At 38.4% G+C, this 19605-nt stretch overlaps 1 protein-coding gene and 1 pseudogene across 1 annotated transcript in view; both read left to right on the forward strand.

Moving 5' to 3' along the window:
* The window catches only part of PXDNL (peroxidasin like), a 508264-nt gene that overhangs the window by 113854 nt on the left and 374805 nt on the right, over positions 1-19605 (forward strand). The window lies entirely within an intron of this gene.
* LOC126961416 (tigger transposable element-derived protein 1-like) lies at positions 5567-7602 on the forward strand (annotated as a pseudogene).

Here is a 19605-nt window from a genome sequence, read left to right on the forward strand (position 1 = left end):
CTTGGATGTTTTATTAGCAATGTGCCAGACCAAGTAACCTAAGGAGCTCTTCCAGTACGAGAGTGTAGCAGGAGCTTCCCTTTAATTTTACAGTTGACATGACAAAAAATGAGGGCTATTCTCAAATGTTAAGGTGAAGAGAGAGCCCAGACCTAGACAGGTGACTGAGTCCTGGATCTGAGGTATTCTAGAGGGTGGGTCACATCCCTGGTGGCCCAGGGCCCCCTTCAGTTATGTGGAGACCCCCCATGCCTGAGAATCAAAGCCTCAGTCAAAGGTTGATCCAGCGGGCAGTACAAATTCTTTCTGGTCTCAGTCTTATCACCAAGTGAAAAAAGGGAAACCATTTATTTACTTTTTTCTGAGAAATCCTAATCATAAACCAGCCCACAGTATTTGGGGCATGAATTCACATTACTTGGATGGCTCCAATATCCCTGAGATGAGAATTTAGTATAAAGTGTTTATGTGTATGTGCTGTTTACTAAGGTCCAATAAAGAAAATGTATATATATTACATGTATTAGACTAATGATTAAGATCTAGAATATACACAGTCCTAAAAATCAATAAGCATGGAAAAAGAGTAGAAAGGAGACTACAATACAAAAGGCATTTTATATAAGAGATCACATTAATGTCCAATAAACCACCAAAAAATGCTTAGCCTCATTAGAAATCAGAGAAATGCAAGTTGGTTGCAACAGCAATAAGGTATGTTTCACTTCCTCCACATTGGCTAAAATTAAAGTTTGAGTACTCTAAATGTGGTCATCCATGTGGAGCAATGAGAAGTGTTATACACTGCTGGTGGGAGTCTGAATTAATACAAACACTCAGGGAAACAATTTGTTCTTGACTAGTAAAGTGGAATATATGCATAACTTAGAGCAGGTAATTTTATTTCCAGGTACATAACCTAGATACATTCTTGCACACAGACACTAGGAAATATGAACAAGACTGCTAATGACATCTTTGTAACAGCAAGTAATTGTTAGTAACCCAAATATCTTTGAATAGTTGAATGGATAGACAGTGGTATATTCACAAAATGAAATACTATACAGCAGTAAAAAATAAATGAACTGTTACTACATACATCTACATAAATGACTCTTGAAAACGTCAGTTAAAAAAGCAATTTGCAAAATATATGCATGTGATCCCACATTATGTAATGCTCAAAACATATAAAACTTAACTATGTATTGTCTATGGGTACACATTTATATGGTAAATTGAAAGAAAATCCAGGAAGGGACAAAGGGAAAAAGAATAGGTTAGTGATTGCATCTCTGTGGGAACATGAGACCAGAAAGGGGTACACACATGGGACTTCAATGTTCTTGGTAGTTCTCTATTTTATCGGCAATGTCATGAGTACATGCATATTTGTAGTAAGTTGGTTTTGGGATTTACCAAGTCGGAAAGACTTGTGATAATAGTTTTTCTCCCAACTAAAACAGATAAAATAAAAATACTAACATAATTTTATACTGCTTTGCTCTGGAAAACATTAGAAGAAATAAAGGCAAATATTCTAAATTAATTGTCCAAGAAAAGATTTTGGTGTGAAAAACTATGCACCTCAAATTTACAAAAGGATTTTTAATCATGCTGCATTTAAATTATTTATCCTTTAAAAATGTATGAACAAATTAAATTAAATAGAAAATCCTGCAGGGGTTGATGATGAGTGGACACAAGAAGTTACTCTCAGCACTAGGCAGTACTTGCTGGCCACAGTTTCTGATAGGGTGGCTCAGTGAGGCTGGGTCTGGGTTCCAGTGTTTTTATCAAGCATACCAGATGCAGGGATTCCAGTGACCACATTTTGAGAAGCGTTGGATTAAAGTTGAAGTTAGTAGTTTGCAAGATGGAAAATAAAAGGTAGAGAAGCAAAAATGAAAACAAATCAATCCTGAGATTGTTCGCAAAGATATGATTGTACTGATTTATTTGAAAAATTAACAGATAAATTAATGATCAATTCTCCATAAATAAAGAATATGTAATTGTTAGGGAAATATTTAGAAATATTTTCTTTGGCTGCATTCTGTGCACAGCTGTTAATGAGAAATGCCACTATCCTTTTTTTTTTTTGATATGAAAAGAACCTCAAATTGAAAAATCTGTGCTCTACTGTTAAATTACTCCTGTGTAGAATGAACAATTTGATTAACGTATTCAATTTAAATTACTTAGATAGCACAGAAAATTAAAAGAAGTTCCCTGAAAACTAAAAGATTATCAGCAAAATGTCATGGGTTCAGCAGCTTTGCACACAGTATACCTGGTGCTGTATGCACATTCAACGTTAGCTGATTAATAAAGAGTTCAGATAGCATCAGTGATTGTAAAGTGTAGAAAAAGAATGTTACTGAAAAAGATTATTCCAAATATAGAGGAAATGTGATGATAAAAATGAGATAATTAAAAATGTGGAGTCTGCTCAGGTTTTCAGATTCCAGAATCCCTCCTCGTGGCCAAATAGATTATGTCGAAATAGAAAACAGACCCCGGAAGTTTTCTTTTGTTTCTGTATTTCAATATATTTCTGGATTGATTAGATAAACTTGACAACAACTGATCAAGTGGGTGCCATTGATGTACTTAGAACAAATTCTGATGCTCTAAGTACAGTTCTGGGAACATGATAACAATTCACATTGATTTCATGAAGTCGGTGATGTTATTTAATCTTCTTATCAGCAGAATGGCATAGGTACTGTTATTACATCCATGTGATAGATGGGGAGATTGAGGCACCCAGCTTACTACCTTGTCAATGTCCCATAGTTAATAAAAAGCAGGATTGAAATTTATACCCAACCACACCCTAATAACTATGCTAGAATTTTTCAAACAGGATTGTTGGAAAAAGGGAGCATGCTAGTTGATTCTGACCTGCAAGTTCCAGTGAAAGCTGGAAGATTTATTTGCATGGCTATGTACTTGGATTTAAAACAAGTTTTTCCCTCTACTATATTGCCAAAGTTTATTACTGAAACCTTTACCACTATTCTCATTCAATTCTTACCCGAAATTTCCCAGGGCTCTGAAGTGAAAGTCACATTTCCACTTCAACTTTCAGTTCCAGCATTCCATCACTTACGGAAGTAGCAGAGTCAATGCCAATTAGCAAACAAGTCATTCTGAAGTCAGTCTAAAAGTCAGTCTTTCTTCATCAAGTTTACTATAGAAGACAAATGAATAAAATAACAGAGGGTGCCTCTGCAATATTTATCAGATACATTATGCAAATTGACCATTCTGTATTTGAAAAATTGGGAAAAAATAAAAACCAGAATAAGTTGTTTCAAAAGCGAGACTGGAAGGAAAACATTTATTTTTCTAGTATTGTAAACATATTTAAATAAGCAATTTTTAATTAATATAGTGTTTTCACTTTTAGTGTACTAACAAAAAGTAAGTTGATTAATAGCTGGGGTGGGGCTCAGGCATCAGGAGTTTAAAAATTCACTTGGGTGAATCTCATGGGCAGTTCGAGCTGAGAACAACTGGCTTCAAGATTTCCCATCCAAGAGCCATTGGACTTGGTTGTAAACAAAGAGACTGCATTTCTAAAATTCCCATATCTGAAAAATCTTGTCCTGGCTTTTAAATCAAGATATAGTTGAGTATCTCAACTTCCCTTTATGGAAAAACAATCAGACCTTCAGACAGAGATAAAATTTGTTTTGAAAGAATTAGAACAATTTATAATGGAAAAGAGAATTCTCACTAATGTAAATCTATTGTTTTGGTAATCGATTTACTTACAGCAATGTGGAGTGCAGTGTGAAATATATGACTGCAGAGATGATGCTAATTGCTTTAATTAGCTACCCAATACTCAAAAGCGAGAGGATCACTTAGTATTGGCAAAGTAGAATGGAAGAACAGTTCTATAATTTTTTGGCCTGAAAGCTAAGCTCTGGAATTTCTAACTCACCCTCCTCTAAGACAAGGAGAAAATGATTATAATTGAATAATGCATTAAATCTGTTCTGAAATGATAGTCACCACAAATTATTCAAAACAATATCTGAAGACCTATTGAATTTGAAAGAGAAGTATATAATGCAGGTTGGGTGAAGGAGCCCAGTGACTCACTGTTTGAAATTTGCCTGCATTCATCAGTTTTTATTTTCACCTGTAATATACATATAGTATTATTGAAAACAATGAAGGCAAAAATGGTAAATACTACTAACTGAATTGCTAATAATAATTCTTATAATTTGTCATCTAATGTAGAAACTGTTATCCTGAATGTACTTGTAATCATACAATTTTGAAAAAACAAATGACAGTGTTCAATGTTAGGATGCTTTCTACAAGAAACCTAGATAGTATTGTATTAGAATTTCTCTCTGTGTGTATATGTGTGTGTATCTGTGTGTGCATCTCTGTATCTGTATGTATATGTGTGTATATGAATTTGTGTATTGTGTATATGTGTGTGTATATTGTGTATGTATATGAGTGTGTGTATATACTTGTGAGTGTATGTGTATATGTGTGTATGAGTGCATATGTGTGTATATGCACTTGTGTGTATGTGTTTATATGTATGTATATATGTGTGTGTGCATAAGTGTATGTGTGTATTTATAGGTATATGTGTCTATGTGTGTATGTGTGTTTGTTTATGTGTGTATGTGTATGCATGTGCATGTATGTGTTTTTATGTATGCATGTTTATATGAGTGTATACATGTGCATATACTTGTGTGTGTATGTTTGTGCACACGTGTATTTGTGTCTGTGTGTACACATGTGTATATATGGGTATATGTGTAAATGTGTATGTATGTGTGTGTGTATACATGTGTATATGGGTATGTGTGTAAATGTGTATGTATGTGTATTTGTGTGTCTGTGTATATATATGTTTATATGTGTGTATGTATATGTGTGTATGCATGTGTGTGTAGATATATGTGTGTGTATATATGTATGTGTGTGCATATGGGTATGTATATGTTTGTGTGTGTATGTGTATGTGTGCATGTCTGTATACATGTGCATATACTTGTGGATGTATGTATGTGTGTGTATTTGTGTGTATTTGTTTTTGTATGTGTGTATACATATGTACATGTGTATGTATATATGTGTGTGTGTGTATGTTTGTGTGTATATGTGTGGGTATGTATATGTGTCTGTATGCATCTGTGTGCATATATGTTTGTGTGTGTATATGTGTGTGTTTGTGTGTGTGTGTGTATGTATATGCAGGCATACCTTGTTTTGTTGCACTTCACTTTATTGCATTTCACAGATGCTTGCATTTTTTACAAATTGAAGGTTTGTGACTACCATGCCCACAGCAAGTCTGTGGGCTCTATTTTCTTAACAGCATGTGCTCATTTCATGTCTCAGTCTCACAATTTGGTAATTCTCACAATATTTCAAATCTTTTCATTGTTATTATATTTGTCATGGTGGTCTGTGGTCAGTGGTCTTTGATGCTGCTATTATAATTGTTTTAGGGTGCTACAGACCATGTCCATATAGGATGGTGGACAAATGTCCTGTGTGTTCTTACCTACTTGACCAGCTATTTGTTACCTCATTTGTTTCCCTATTCTCAGGCCTTCCTATTCCTTAAGACGTAATATTGAAATTAGGCCAGTTAATAACCGTACAATGGCCCGTAAGTCCTCAAGTGAAAGGAAGAGTTGCATGTCTCCCACCTAAAATTAAAAGCTAGACATGATTATGCTTAGTGAGGAAGGCACGTAGAAAGCTGAGATAGGCTGAAAGCCAGGCCTCTTGTGCCAGACAGCCAAGTTGTGAATGCAAAGGAAAAGCTCTTGAAGGAAACTAAAAGTGCTACTCCAGTGAACACATGAATAAGCGAAACAGCCTTATTGCTAATATGAAGAAAGTTATAGAAGTCTGGATAGAAGCACAAATCAGCCACAACCTTCCCTTAAGCCAAAGCCTAGCACTGAGTAAGGACCACACTGTCTTCAATTCTATGAAGGCTGGGCGATTTGAGAAAGTTAGAGAAGAAAATTTGAAGCTAGCAGAGACTGGTTCATGAGGTTGAAGGGAAAAGCCATCTCTATAACATAAAAGTGCAAGTGCTTAGCATCAAGTTATCCAGAAGATCCAGCTGAGATAATTGATGAAGGTGGTTCCAGATTTCTATTGGAAGAAAATACCATCTAGGACTTTTGTAGATAGAGAGGAGAAGTCAATGTCTGCCTTCAAATCTTCAAAGGACAGGTTAACGCTCTTGTTAGGGGCTAATGAAGCTGGTGACTTTAAGTTGAAGCCACATCTCTTTTACCGTTCTGAAGATCCTAGAGTCCTTAAGAATTATGTTAAATGTACTCTGCCTGTGCTCTAGAAATGGAACAACAAAGCCTGGATGACAGCTCATTTCTTTGCAGCAAGGTTTAGTGAGTATTTAAAGCCCACTGCTAAGACCTACTGATCAGAAAAAAAGATTCCTTTCAAAATATTAGCACTCATTGATAAGCACCTGGTCACCCAAGAGCTCTGATGGAGATGTGCCAGGAGATTAATGTTTTCATGCCTGCTAACACAATATTTGCTCTGCAGCATATAGATCAAGGAGTAATTTTGACTTTCAAGTCTTATAATTTCAGAAATACATTTCTTAAGTCTGTGGCTCCCATAGACAGTGATTCCTCTGAGGGACCTGGGAAAAGTAAAATGAAAGCCTTCTGGAAAGGATTTACCATTTTAGATAGCATTAAGAACATGCATGATCCATGAGAGAAGGTATAATAAAAATATCAACATTAGCAGGAGTTTGGAAGAAGCCGATTCCAACTTTCATGGATGACTTTGAGGGCTTCAAGACTTCAGTGGAAGAAATAACTGCAGATGTGGTAAAAATAGCAAGAGAACTAGAATTAGAAGTGGAGCCTGAGGATGTGACTAAATTGCTGCAATCTCATGATCAAACATGAACGGATGAGGACTTGCTTCTTATGGATGAGCAAAAACAGTGGTTTCTTCGAGATGGAATCTGCTGTTAGTGAAGACGCTGTGAACATTGTTGAAATGACAACAAAGCAATTTAGAATATTATGTCAACTTAGTTGATAAGGCAATAGCAAAGACTGAGAGAATTTACTCCAATTCTGAAGGAAGTTCTACTGTAGGTAAAATACTGTCTGACGGCCTTGCATGATATAGAGAAATTCTTCATGAAAGAATGCACCAATGCACTGATGCATCTTTGCATCGATCAATGCAGAATACATTGATCAATGTACCAAACCTCATTATTGAATTATTTTGAGGAATCGTTGCAGCCACCTCAATTTTCAGCAACTGCCACCCTGATCAGTCAGCAGCCATCAACATTGAGGCAAAACCCTCCACCAGCAAAATTTATTGTGAACTTGCTGAGGGCTCAGATGGTCATTAGCATGTTTTAGCAATAAAGTATGTTTTACTTAAGTACTTTTTTTAGTCATAGTGCCATTGCCCATTGCACACTTAAAAGACCATAGTATAGTGTAAACGTAACATGTTTGTACAGGAAAACCAAAAAATTCATTTAACTCACTTTATTATTGTGATACTTGCTTTATTGAGTTGGCCCGGAATGGAACCCACAGTATGTCCAAAATATGCTGTTATGAGGAAAACTTGGGACTGTAATATCCCCTTGAAACTAGGAAGGAGCCAAGAGACCAAAGAATGACTCAGACAAATTCCGCTTGGTGAATAGATGAGTTTATTAAGACAGACAAGGCACTCCTGGGTGGTGCAGGGCTGCTCTAGGAATCTGCATCACTCCTGTCTCTAAGCTACTTTTAAGCTAATTTTCTGGCTCTTTGCTTACTATGTGTGTGTGAAGACACTGTTTTCCTTGGTAGGCTCTCAGATACTCTCTGAGATGTTTGGGCTCTCAGGGACATCCACTCCTTGGCTGAGCACCATGGTCTTGGCTCACTGCCTGGTCTTCAGGGTTCAGACAGTGGACATACATCCTTAAGTAACCCTGTGGGGACCTGTCATACTACATATGCTTGTATTGAATATATGTAAGCCAATAAGCCTAGTAAATCTTTTAAAAATAAAAATAATTACCTTTGCTATTTCCTTATTTAGTATATTTCTTCCCTCCACTCCCCCAAACAGTCTTGCTCTGTCCCCCAGGCTGGAATGCAGTGGCATGATCTTGGCTCACGGCAACTTTGGGTTGAATCACTTCCCAGGTTCAAATGATTCTCCTGCCTTAGCCTCCTAAGTAGCTGGGATTACAGGCGCCCGCCACCACGCTCGGCTGAGTTTTGTATTTTTAGTAGAGATGGGGTTTCAACATGTTGGCCAGGCTGGTCTCGAACTCCTGACCTCAAGTGATCCTCCCACCTTGGCCTCCCAAAGTGTTGGGATTACAGGCGTGAGCCACTGTGCTCGGCTTATTTCTCCATGTTTAAGTGAAAAGTAACGGCAACAAAAACCAAAATTGACAAATGGGATCTAATTAAACTGAAGAGCTTCTGCGTGGCAAAAGAAACTACCATCAGAGTGAACAGGCAACCTACAGAATGGGAGAAAATTTTTGCAATCTACTCATCTGACAAAGGGCTAATATCCAGAACCTACGAAGAATTCAAACAAATTTACAAGAAGAAAACAAACAACCCCATCAAAAAGTGGGCAAAGGATATGAACAGACATTTCTCAAAAGAAGACATTCATACAGCCAACAGACACATGAAAAAACGCTCATCATCACTCGCCATCAGAGAAATACAAATCAAAACCACAATGAGATACCATCTCACACCAGTTAGAATGGCAATCATTAAAAAGTCAGGAAACAACAAGTGCTGGAGAGGATGTGGAGAAATAGGAACACTTTTACACTGTTGGTGGGACTGTAAACTCGTTCAACCATTGTGGAAAACAGTGTGGCGATTCCTCAAGGATCTAGAACTAGAAATACCATTTGACCCAGCCATCCCATTACTGGGTATATACCCAAAGGATTATAAATCATGCTGCTATAAAGACACATGCACATGTATGTTTATTGCAGCACTCTTCACAATAGCAAAGACTTGGACTCAACCCAAATGTCCATCAGTGACAGAGTGGATTAAGAAAATGTGGCACATATACACATTGGAATACTATGCAGCCATAAAAAAGGATGAGTTCGTGTCCTTTGTAGGGACATGGATGCAGCTGGAAACCATCATTCTCAGCAAACTGTCGCAAGAACAGAAAACCAAACACCGCATGTTCTCACTCTTAGGTGGGAATTGAACAATGAGAACACTTGGACACAGGAAGGGGAACATCACACACTGGGGCCTATTGTGGGTAGGGGGGAGGGGGGAGGGGGAGGTATAGCATTAGGAGATATACCTAATGTAAATGATAAGTTAATGGGTGCAGCACACCAACATGGCACATGTATATATATGTAACAAACCTGCACGTTGTGCACATGTACCCTAGAACTTAAAGTATAATTAAAAAAAAAAAAATCTAAAAACTTTCTTCACCTATAACTTTCCTAAGAGATGCATTTATTACTGTTTATTGTTTCTGCTTTGAAACAGCAACAATATAATCAGCAAAGTCTCTTGCAGAGTAGAATGTGTGTGTGCACTTGTGTGTGTACCTGTGTGTGGATGTGTGTGGACCTGTGTGTGTTGCATGGACCTGTGTGTATATGTGTGTGGACGTGTTTGTGGATGTGTGTGGACCTCTGTGTGTGTTGCATGGACCTGTGTGTGGATGTGTGTGGACCTCTGTGTGTGGATGTGTATGGACCTCTGTGTGTGGATGTGTGTGGACCTGTGTGTGGATGTGTGTGGACCCGTGTGTGTGTATGTGTGTGGATGTGTGTGGACCTGTGTGTGGATGTGTGTGGACCTCTGTGTGTGGATGTGTGTGTATGTGTGTGGATGTGTGTGGACCTGTGTGTGGATGTGTGTGGACCTCTGTGTGTGGATGTGTGTGGATGTGTGTGGATGTGTGTGGATGTGTGTGGACCTGTGTGTGGATGTATGTGAATGTGCATATGCCTGTGAATGGATCTGTGTGTTTCCTGTCGGCACAGAGAAAGTCATATGCCTTGAATTGTGTCTAGCGGGGAGCAGGTTCCTGCATCCTGCTCCGCCCAGAAGATCCTCCCAGTTGAATCAGTGCTTTACTCAGCGAGGGCTGCCGTAACAAAGACCACAGACTTGGTGGATTAAATGACAAAAATTTATTTCTCACCATTCTGGAGGCTGAGAGTTTGAGATTAGGGTGCCAGCATAGTGAGAATCTTCTTGGCTTGCAGACGGCCGCCTTCTCCTTGTGTCCTCACATGGCAGAGCAAGAGATCTGGGTCTCTTCCTCTTATAAGGGCAATAGTTCCTTGGATGAGGGCTCCACCATGAAGACCTCAATTAACCTTAATCACCTCCCTAAAGGCCCTGTCTCTAATGCAGTCAGATGGGCGTTTAGGGCTTCAACATAAGAATTTTAGGGGGACACAATTAAGACCACAGCAGCCAGAGTCTCTCTATTGCCTAAGATGAAACCAGTGCTATTTTCATCGCTGTATCAAGTGTACAAGGCCAAGAACTAAAGTAGATCATGGGGAAATGGAATGCATGACATTTGTTTCAGATAATGTCAGGCCTGAATTTGTACCTTTGTGCAGTATTTTAGGAAATTGGGAGCTGAAATTTCATTCACCTCTAAATGTACTTCTTCGTATCAGCCCTGTTCTGTTCCCCGAGGAAACTGCAAAAGCTGGTTGTCCAAACCACTAGCCTGTGAAGGATACTCAGTAATAGTTGAGGGAGCATGGAGTTAGAGATCAAATAACTTTCCAATTATCAAAGTCCCCAGGCACTCAGTTCTGGAAGCTTCTCAGCTCTCACATTCCCTTGCTTTCAGAGTCACCTTAGCTTTTCTAGCAAAAGAAAGCTCATGTTTTCTTAAAATAACGAACGAGTTGAATCATTTTACGTGCAAGTGAGGGGAACCGTACAGCCTCACACAAATGGCTGCTATTTTCACTTGGGGAGGGAACAGTTAATGAGCATGCTGGAGTGCCCTGTGCTATGGATTGTTGTCTCTGAGGTCTCACTCATCCAATGAATTTGTTAAATAATCATTACGACACCAAGACCAAAACATAATGACACCAAACACAAGATGTATGCGTGTGCGTACGTGTGTGTGTGTGTGTTATAGCACTGGAATTTACTACTCTGATCTGTCTCCCCGATATAATTGGTAATAATAATGATAAGGTGGGAACCTAGTATGTGCCAATTCTGTGCTAAGTGCTGTAATAGGTGATACCAATTCATTCTTGCAAAAATCCTATGCTGAAGGTAAACGTAACCCCTATTAAATGAGAAACTATCATGACTACTGATAGGAAATGATAATTCATTTATTTTCACCTTTTCTTTCATTCTTAAGCAAAAAACTATATTGATTAAGTGCAGTAGTGGGAAGTAAAGGGAACTTTGATTAAATAAAAGTGCTGTTACAGTCAGAGTAAACCACAGAACCACAGCAGGTACAGACAGCAGCACAGGTTCTGCTGACACAGCCTCTGAAGGTATCCAGCCCTTAGCATCCATCCTTTCATTTCTAATAAACATAGTTATGCACATGGCCTCACCTATTGGCCCAGCCTTCACAGAGGCTCTGAACCCACTCAGATAGAATCACACTGTATGGTTTATTGGTTTCAACTTCCATGTAGCCAGAAAAAGACAATGGAAGTCTTATAGCTTAAACATTAACAATATACTTTAAATGCAATGTACCATAAAACCTTATAAGATTTGGATGCATGTAGATTTCATAAAATTTTATTCTAGAAAGTACACTCAGATGGTCTTAATGTCTGCCTTATAGCTCAATGTCTGTTTGTTTAACTTTAAATAAAGTGAAGTCTATTCTTGCATTGTTATGTTACAAATGGAAAGGCTGGAGAGTAGAGAGGTTAATGCTTTGTTTGGGTTCATACAGCTTGCTAATAGAAAGGCCAGGGAAAAACCTGAGATGACTTTGCTTAAAATTCATTACACTTGCATGATTGACAATGCCTAGCTACTAAGGATTAGAGAGTTTGGGAGTCATGTGGTTCTTTTTTGTGTCAGACAATGTACAAATCAAGATTTAAGGCATCAGCAGCTCTCTCTCCCTGATGAAAGGTTACTGTAAACGTGAGAATATGGGCACCTAAATTCCTGTTGGTCTATTTAACATATCTGCAAGGCTTGAGTGTGAGTTCTCCCTCATATGTGTCACAGAGTTATTGGTGAAACCTTTTTTTTTTTTTTTGAGACAGAGTCTCGCTCTATCGCCCAGGTTGGAGGGCAGTAGGACCATCTTGGCTTGGTGCAACCTCCGCCTCCTGGGTTCAAGTGGTTCCTCAGCCTCAGCCTTCCAAGTAGCTGGGATTACAAGCACACACAACCACATCCAGATTTTTGTATTTTGTTTAGTAGAAACAGGGTTTCACCATGTTGGTGAGGTTGGTCTCGAACTCCTGACCTAAAGTGATCTGCCCACCTCAGCCTCCCATGATGAAGCATTTTTCACAGGATACTAGGCTAACACACGTTGCCTCCCATTGGTGGGTGGAGGGTGATGAGAAGAAAGTGGCTGTTTCCCCAAAAAGAGTGATGTTTTCGAATATTACTTGAAAAACAGAAGTGTGATTTGGTGGAATATATTATCATCTTCATTAAGATAAAATGTTGGTTTCTAGAGATTTCCTCAAAATAACATATGATTTGATCACATATCTATCAACAATGAAAGATGCTTTGTGTCATTTATAGTCTATGTATTAAAAGCCTGAATGAAAGAGATAGTAGTGCTGGTTTCAAATTCCTTTGTTGTTGTTGTTGTTTTTGAGACAGGGTCTTGCTCTGTCACCCAGGGCGGAGTGCAGTGGCGCCATCTTGGCTCACTGCAACCTCTACCTCCCTGGCTCAACTGATCCTTTCACCTCAGCCTCCCAAGTAGCTGAGACCATAGGCACACACCACCATGCCTGGAGAATTTTTGTGTTTTTAGTAGAGAGGGGGTTTTGCCATGTTGCCCACGCTGGTCTGAAACTCCTGGGCTCATTGATCCACTCACTTCTGCCTCCCAAAGTGTTGGGATTACAGATGTGAGTCATAGTGCCCGGCCATGTTTCATTGAAAGATTGAACAGGTTATGTTGTGCAAGAAACTTAAACTCAGCCTGTGTTTATCTTGTGTAAAATGAGGATAAATAATGTAGAGCATAAACCTAGTGTTTCTCATGAAGTAAATACCTTGTATTGCTATTGATCCTAATGCAACGACAGCGTACATTGGTAGCAGTGATTTAGAGCTTAGATACAAATCTTCAGTACATTCTTTACCACGCTAAGCTTGCCTAGTGGTTTGAACAAATTGGACTGTTTACTCTTCTGTGCTGCCCTCCTGTACTAAATGGAAAAGATTTTCTTATTGTCTGCGACTTTCGTGGCATTTCTTTTTATATTAGAATTGACATAAACAATTTCAGTTATTTTGAGTGTATTAGGATCACTGAGTAAGATTCTCTGGACAGATAGAGGCTCTGATCTCTTTGAAGACATAGATTGTGTTTAAGTCTGGAGAATTTGCCTGAAAATAAATTTCAAAATTTCCAGCAAGAATAATGATTGAAGCTACAAAATTGTGACTTCTGATGTGAGCCTAAATATAATCTGTAAAATGTATTTAACTACTGTATTTTGTGTAATTTTTGTGTTTCAATTTGGAGCAGTTGAGACAGGAACTTACGTAACTCTGCTAGGGGATGTTTTCCATGGGGAAGATGAGAACTTTCACTTGTTCGTTAAAGCAAAGAGCATTTTCAGTGGGAGAAGTCACATTTTAGACTGTGGTGTACCACAGCTAGTGAGCTGTGGTTTAGTCGTAGTTAAGAAATTAGTCCATTTTGACTTGAAGCCCTAGAATTACGGTGCTGGCATGGGAAGATGTGTCCATCTGGAAGCCTCTCCCCTTTCTGATTTCAATGACTTCTTCCTTGGTTTTCTCTTGGGTTATTCTCCAGTGAAATTTGGCCCCCACCACAACCTCTCATTTCTTTAACCTTTTGATTTATTACTAAATTTTCAAAGACTTGTTTAAGAGGTTTTTGTAAACAAGGAAAAGAAAATGTGTTATACTTTCATGGACTTTCCTCATGTAAAACTTAATTTTTCTATTTCCTTTATTCCCCTTGAACTTACTATATTTACCACTCCAAATTCCCATATGGATACTGACTGAAAAATATTTAAATCATTTCATATTCAAATAATTTAATAGTTGTCTTTCTCTGGACTTCTTTTTGAGTTTCTTGGAAAGAGACTTTTGAGAACCAACAATAATTAGCAAAGCTAATTGGTATTGGATATTGTTTTATGCTCATCAGTCAGATCCTTGTGGTTTTGTCATAAGCACATGTTGACAGAAATAATCGAATAATAAAAACTCTCAGACTCTGCTTTTAAGGTTTGTTGTCCTTTACAGGGTGGCCTCAATAAAGAGGGGATGGAGAGGGATGGCTTATATTACAGGCCTTAATCAGGGGCCCTTGCTGCTACTTGCAACAGCACGAGTCTGCTTTTGCCTCAGATGCTCATGGCTGTGTTAGTTCTACTTATGAACAATTCAAATTTAGGTTATAAGTTCAATGGAGACCTGAACTTGTAAAAGACTGCTTATTTAGATCACCTAACAAAGTGGGGATTTGAAATGCAACCTTTGAAACTTCATCTATGGATGTAGGGAGTCACACATCTGCCTTCCTCCCTCTGCTGGCCTGGGCCGAGGATGAGTGTTCTGAAAAATTACAACGTTTGGTAAAAAAGTGTTAATAAGGTAGTGCTTTTAGAAGTAGGCATCATGGAAGAAAGAAAAGAAAGGAAGAAAGAGGGATTGTCTTGGCATTCTTTTGTGGTACTATTAATTAGTTGTGCCTTTGTCTTAATGACTTTTCATGACCTTCCTTAGAAAGTTTTGTTCAGCCGGGCGCGGTGGCTCAAGCCTGTAATCCCAGCACTTTGGGAGGCCGAGTCGGGCGGATCACGAGGTCAGGAGATCGAGAACATCCTGGCTAACACGGTGAAACCCCGTCTCTACTAAAAATACAAAAAACTAGCCGGGCGAGGTGGCGGGCGCCTGTAGTCCCAGCTACTCGGGAGGCTGAGGCAGGAGAATGACGTAAACCCGGGGGGCGGAGCTTGCAGTGAGCTGAGATCCGGCCACTGCACTCCAGCCTGGGCGACAGAGCGAGACTCCGTCTCAAAAAAAAAAAAAAAAAAAAAAAAGAAAGTTTTGTTCAACTTTAAACTTTATTTTATACTGGGGTGTGTTTTTTTTTTCATTTTAAATTAACTTTTTTAAGTCAAACTAACTTGTAAATGTTTGTCTCTAGCTAAATAGCCATGTTTTTTGGAAAAACAGTACTTTTTCCACATATGAGGTTAGCTTATCAGCTATTGACAATCTAAACGCAGTTATGTTGGTTTGGTCTTTGCACAAGGGAAAATATAAAAAGCTGGGTTTTATTATCAAAGAGGTTAGGAGGACATGACTTTCTTTAGTATTTCTTTCTTACTTCACAGAGTCTGATATAATCTTTATTAGACTTTTTCCACTAGCTGTTTGGAAGGAAATTGAATATGCAACCTGTGAACCTCAAGGAGACATCCCTGTGGCGGTGAACCTGTGCCGAAGGCTCGTATTTATCAGAGATGTTAAAAGCTAAATCTGTACTAGTTGAGTAATGGCCCATACTGTGCCTCAGTGGAACGTCAATCTTCTCAGAATGGCTAAATCCTATTTTCATAGAACCGGGCTCCTCTTTATGTTATTTCCTTACATTACCACAATCAAAAGTGATAGGAGATAAATTTCCAGAAACTTCCCTGTTGTTTTGGTTTTCTCGTAAATATATTCATGGTCTATCTTCTCTTCCTTCAGCATAGGGTTCACTGGGGTGGGAAATTAAGGAAGAAGTTACCTTTATTGGGGGAAAAAAAAGAGTTGGATAACAGCCTCTTAATCCATCATTACTTGGGGCATCACCCATAAGACTAACTGGTAGATATGAGGATGAGATAACCAACCACTTCCCCAAGCAAAGTAAACTAATGAGTCAAAAGAGGATAGAAAGATTTGCCCTTCATTGGTTTGATCAATAGAGAGGTTGTGAAATGCAAATCATAAATATGTAAAGACGTTCTGTAGTAGATTTACATATTAATCCCCAAAATGAAGCAAAAAAAAAAAAAAAAAAAAAAAAAAAAATCTGGACGTCTGAGATGGCCCATAAGTTGGAGCTGAGTACAGAGAACTGAAAGAAATCATGAAGGAGCCGACAGCACGGTTGCTTGGGCAAATAAGCCTCCGGCTGCAGAGCGGCTCCCACGCTTCAATAGGTGCCCAAGGAGACTCCATGTGGCTTCATCCTTGACCTGTGGTTGGACTCCAAGAGAGTAGTGGGCTGGCAACCTGCTGTTTGAACAGATGGGCCCCATACAGGCAGCCCCAGGAGTGCGACTGTTGGGTGATTCCCAGCCAGGAGTGTCTGAAAGCCCGATTCCTGATTCTTAATGGCATGGTGAGGGAAACATGCTGGGACCCGTCCAATTGAGAGATGTCTGAACCTCCTCGTTTACAGCAATGTAAAGTGAGGCCTTGAAACTTGGTGGGTTATGAGGATTTCTGCTCAAAAATGAAGATGGTGCTGTTCCTGCAGATCTAATTAACCTGGCTCTCTTTCAGTAAGAATGAAGTTAGCTTTTGTAATTAGATTATTCTTTTAAAAATATGCATGCCCTCCTTTATTTTGGAAACATCTGTTCCCCTCAGGTTGATTTTCTGTCTTCAGATTGGCTAGTGCTTAGCCAATTTCTTTTTTCTTTTTGAACCAGTAGTGACTGTACAGATATGCCTGTGGCACCATGCCTTCAGAATGGGCACTGCAAGCATTAGAGCTTAGGATAGAGGGGCTAATAAAATAAAAATTAAATGTTATCATTGGATGTTCTTTCTGTCACCCATGTCAGAAAACTCAGGATCACCCAAGATTCTGCCCCTTTCCTCCAACTGGCTGCAGTCCACGGGGTCACCAAATTGTGTTTGTTCAACTTTCTTATCATTGAACCCAGACCTGCCTTCATAAATTGTTAATGTGTTGCTTTGACCTCATTTTCTGTTCTGCAGTGTGTTCTGTGTGTGGTTCTTGTAAATTCACCAGCCAACAGAATGCCCTTTCTAAAACACAAATCAGATTATGTTATTCTTTTTCTTAAAATTCTTAAATGAATACTAGATACTTGAAAGATAAGGTCGCAGTCTTTTTACCTGACTTTGAGACTGACATGCTTCTGACTCCAATCTTCCTGCACCCATGCCACTGGCTCTCCTCCCCTCACCCAGTGGTACGTCCTCTGGTCATACTGATCCGCCGCAGTGGCTGTGTAGCAAGATTTGTCATATTAAAATATGTAAGGAAAAAATGTTTACTGATCACGATTTTTTCTTGCCAAAGGTAAGTAATTTTCTCTTGCTTTAGGAAAATCTATATTTTCTTATAATCTAGATTTCCTACTTCATTGAACAGAAGAATATCATTGAGATCATTGGAACTGTGTAGAAATCGAAATGTCAATATCTGTGCTATTTAAAAAATGGGGCAACACATTCACAGCTTTCTAATCTTTCGTGCTGGAAATATGCTGAGGGCTCTAAAGTGAAGTTATTCAGGCTGTATTTGGCACACGGACCATGGTTCACTCATTACATACAGCTTTGGTGACTGAGGCATGACTTTCCCTCCACCCCCATGGAATGTCTTTGGCTTATTCACTAGGACAGCTCCATTCTCATTATCACTCTTGTCATACTTTATTACAATAACTATTTTTAAAAAGTATCAGTCTCCTGTGTTGGACGATGAGTTCCATGAATACAGGAATTTCTATCTCTGGCGATTGCACTTGGCCTGCCACACAGAAAGAACTTGGGTCAAGTGGAATCAGTCATATGACTCTTCTATTTCCATTCAGTAGGTCTTTGGTGATCTTCTAATAATGAAATTATTTACATTCTCATGTAGAAAACTTAGAAAAGAAGCAACATTCATTTTCACAAACTGGAAGCGGTTATATTAACATTTTCTGCTAGGTTTACTTCTAGCTATATACCATATATAATACAGCTGAGATAATGACTATAGACATTCTTTTTAAATATCATATCATCAACATTTTTATCATATCTTGTTATTTTTCATATTTATAGAAATGCAATTGTTAGACTAAAGCATCTGACATATTGAAACTCCTAAAATATAACGACAAATTGCTTTAGAGAAGGGTGGTTGACAATTTCTGTTTTCACAGCAGGAGTGTTTGGTTTTGCTACATTCTTGCTACCATTGACTATTTAACATGTATATTAAATAGAAACGTGTATTTTGTTTTGTAGTTACTACTTCATAAGACACTTTAATATTATTATTTAAACTTTTACCATGTGATATCACATCTTATCACAAGATGAGAAATTGTATTTGCATTCCTTTGGTTATTAATAAGAATGACAGTTTTCTTAAGTCTAGAATTAATTTCTATTTATTTGACTGAAAAATGTCCCTTTATTAATCTTTAAGTTTCTACTGGGTTTTTGATGTTTTCCTTATTTATTTGTAAAAGGCAAAATATTAAGACTATTAACCCTTTCTAATTGATAATAATAATTTCTTATGTGGTTTGCCTTTTGCTTTTTATTTTTTATCATGAGGTTTTACATTTTTAAAGTTATGCATATCTTTTGAGATAATCGTTTGTCATTTATTTCATTTTTTATGCCCACAAAATATTTCATCATTCAAATCTTATATATTTTTGTTATTTGATTTTTTGAGTTAGATTTAACTTCTTATCTATTTGGAAATGATTTTGATATTTCATATGAGTTGAGGATTTAACCTTTTTCCTTTAATTATTGGTTAATTCTCATGCATATAAAGCACCATGATTTTAAAAAACTACTATTGTCTCCAGCCATCCTGCTCAATGAGTGTTGCAAATACTGGTCTGGGAGCCTGCTAGTCAAGTGGGACTTATTAAATTAGAGACCCCCCAACCCCCCAATTGGGGAACAGTTACTGCTATTTTGCTGATTCCTATTTCATTGTATAAGGCAGTGGGGCGGCAGAGGCTTCCATACCTCTGTTACTCCAACTACTGGCTCATGGCCACTGTGGATCATTCCAGGCTGGGAAGAAAGCATGGCTGTGGTTTCTTATATTACATTATCTCCAGGGACATGGACAGGCCAAGCCATTGCTGTGGGCTGTTATCACATTACCAAGAGAGTTCTAGAGGACTGTTTGAAAACAATTTCATAGTGTACTTGGCTTTAGAGTGAATCTGTTTCCCAGATTGATGTCCTCCTCATCCCACTGGGAAGAAGAACTGAGGACAGAGATTACATATACTTCCCTATGGCTGATGAGAAAGAATGGGAAGATTAGTGGCAGAGGATGCTAACCTTTAAGCATTCCATCCTCAGACTGTGAAAAGAGTATTTGAAT

Source organism: Macaca thibetana, chromosome 8, assembly GCF_024542745.1.
Source record: "Macaca thibetana thibetana isolate TM-01 chromosome 8, ASM2454274v1, whole genome shotgun sequence".
Taxonomy (NCBI): domain Eukaryota; kingdom Metazoa; phylum Chordata; class Mammalia; order Primates; family Cercopithecidae; genus Macaca; species Macaca thibetana.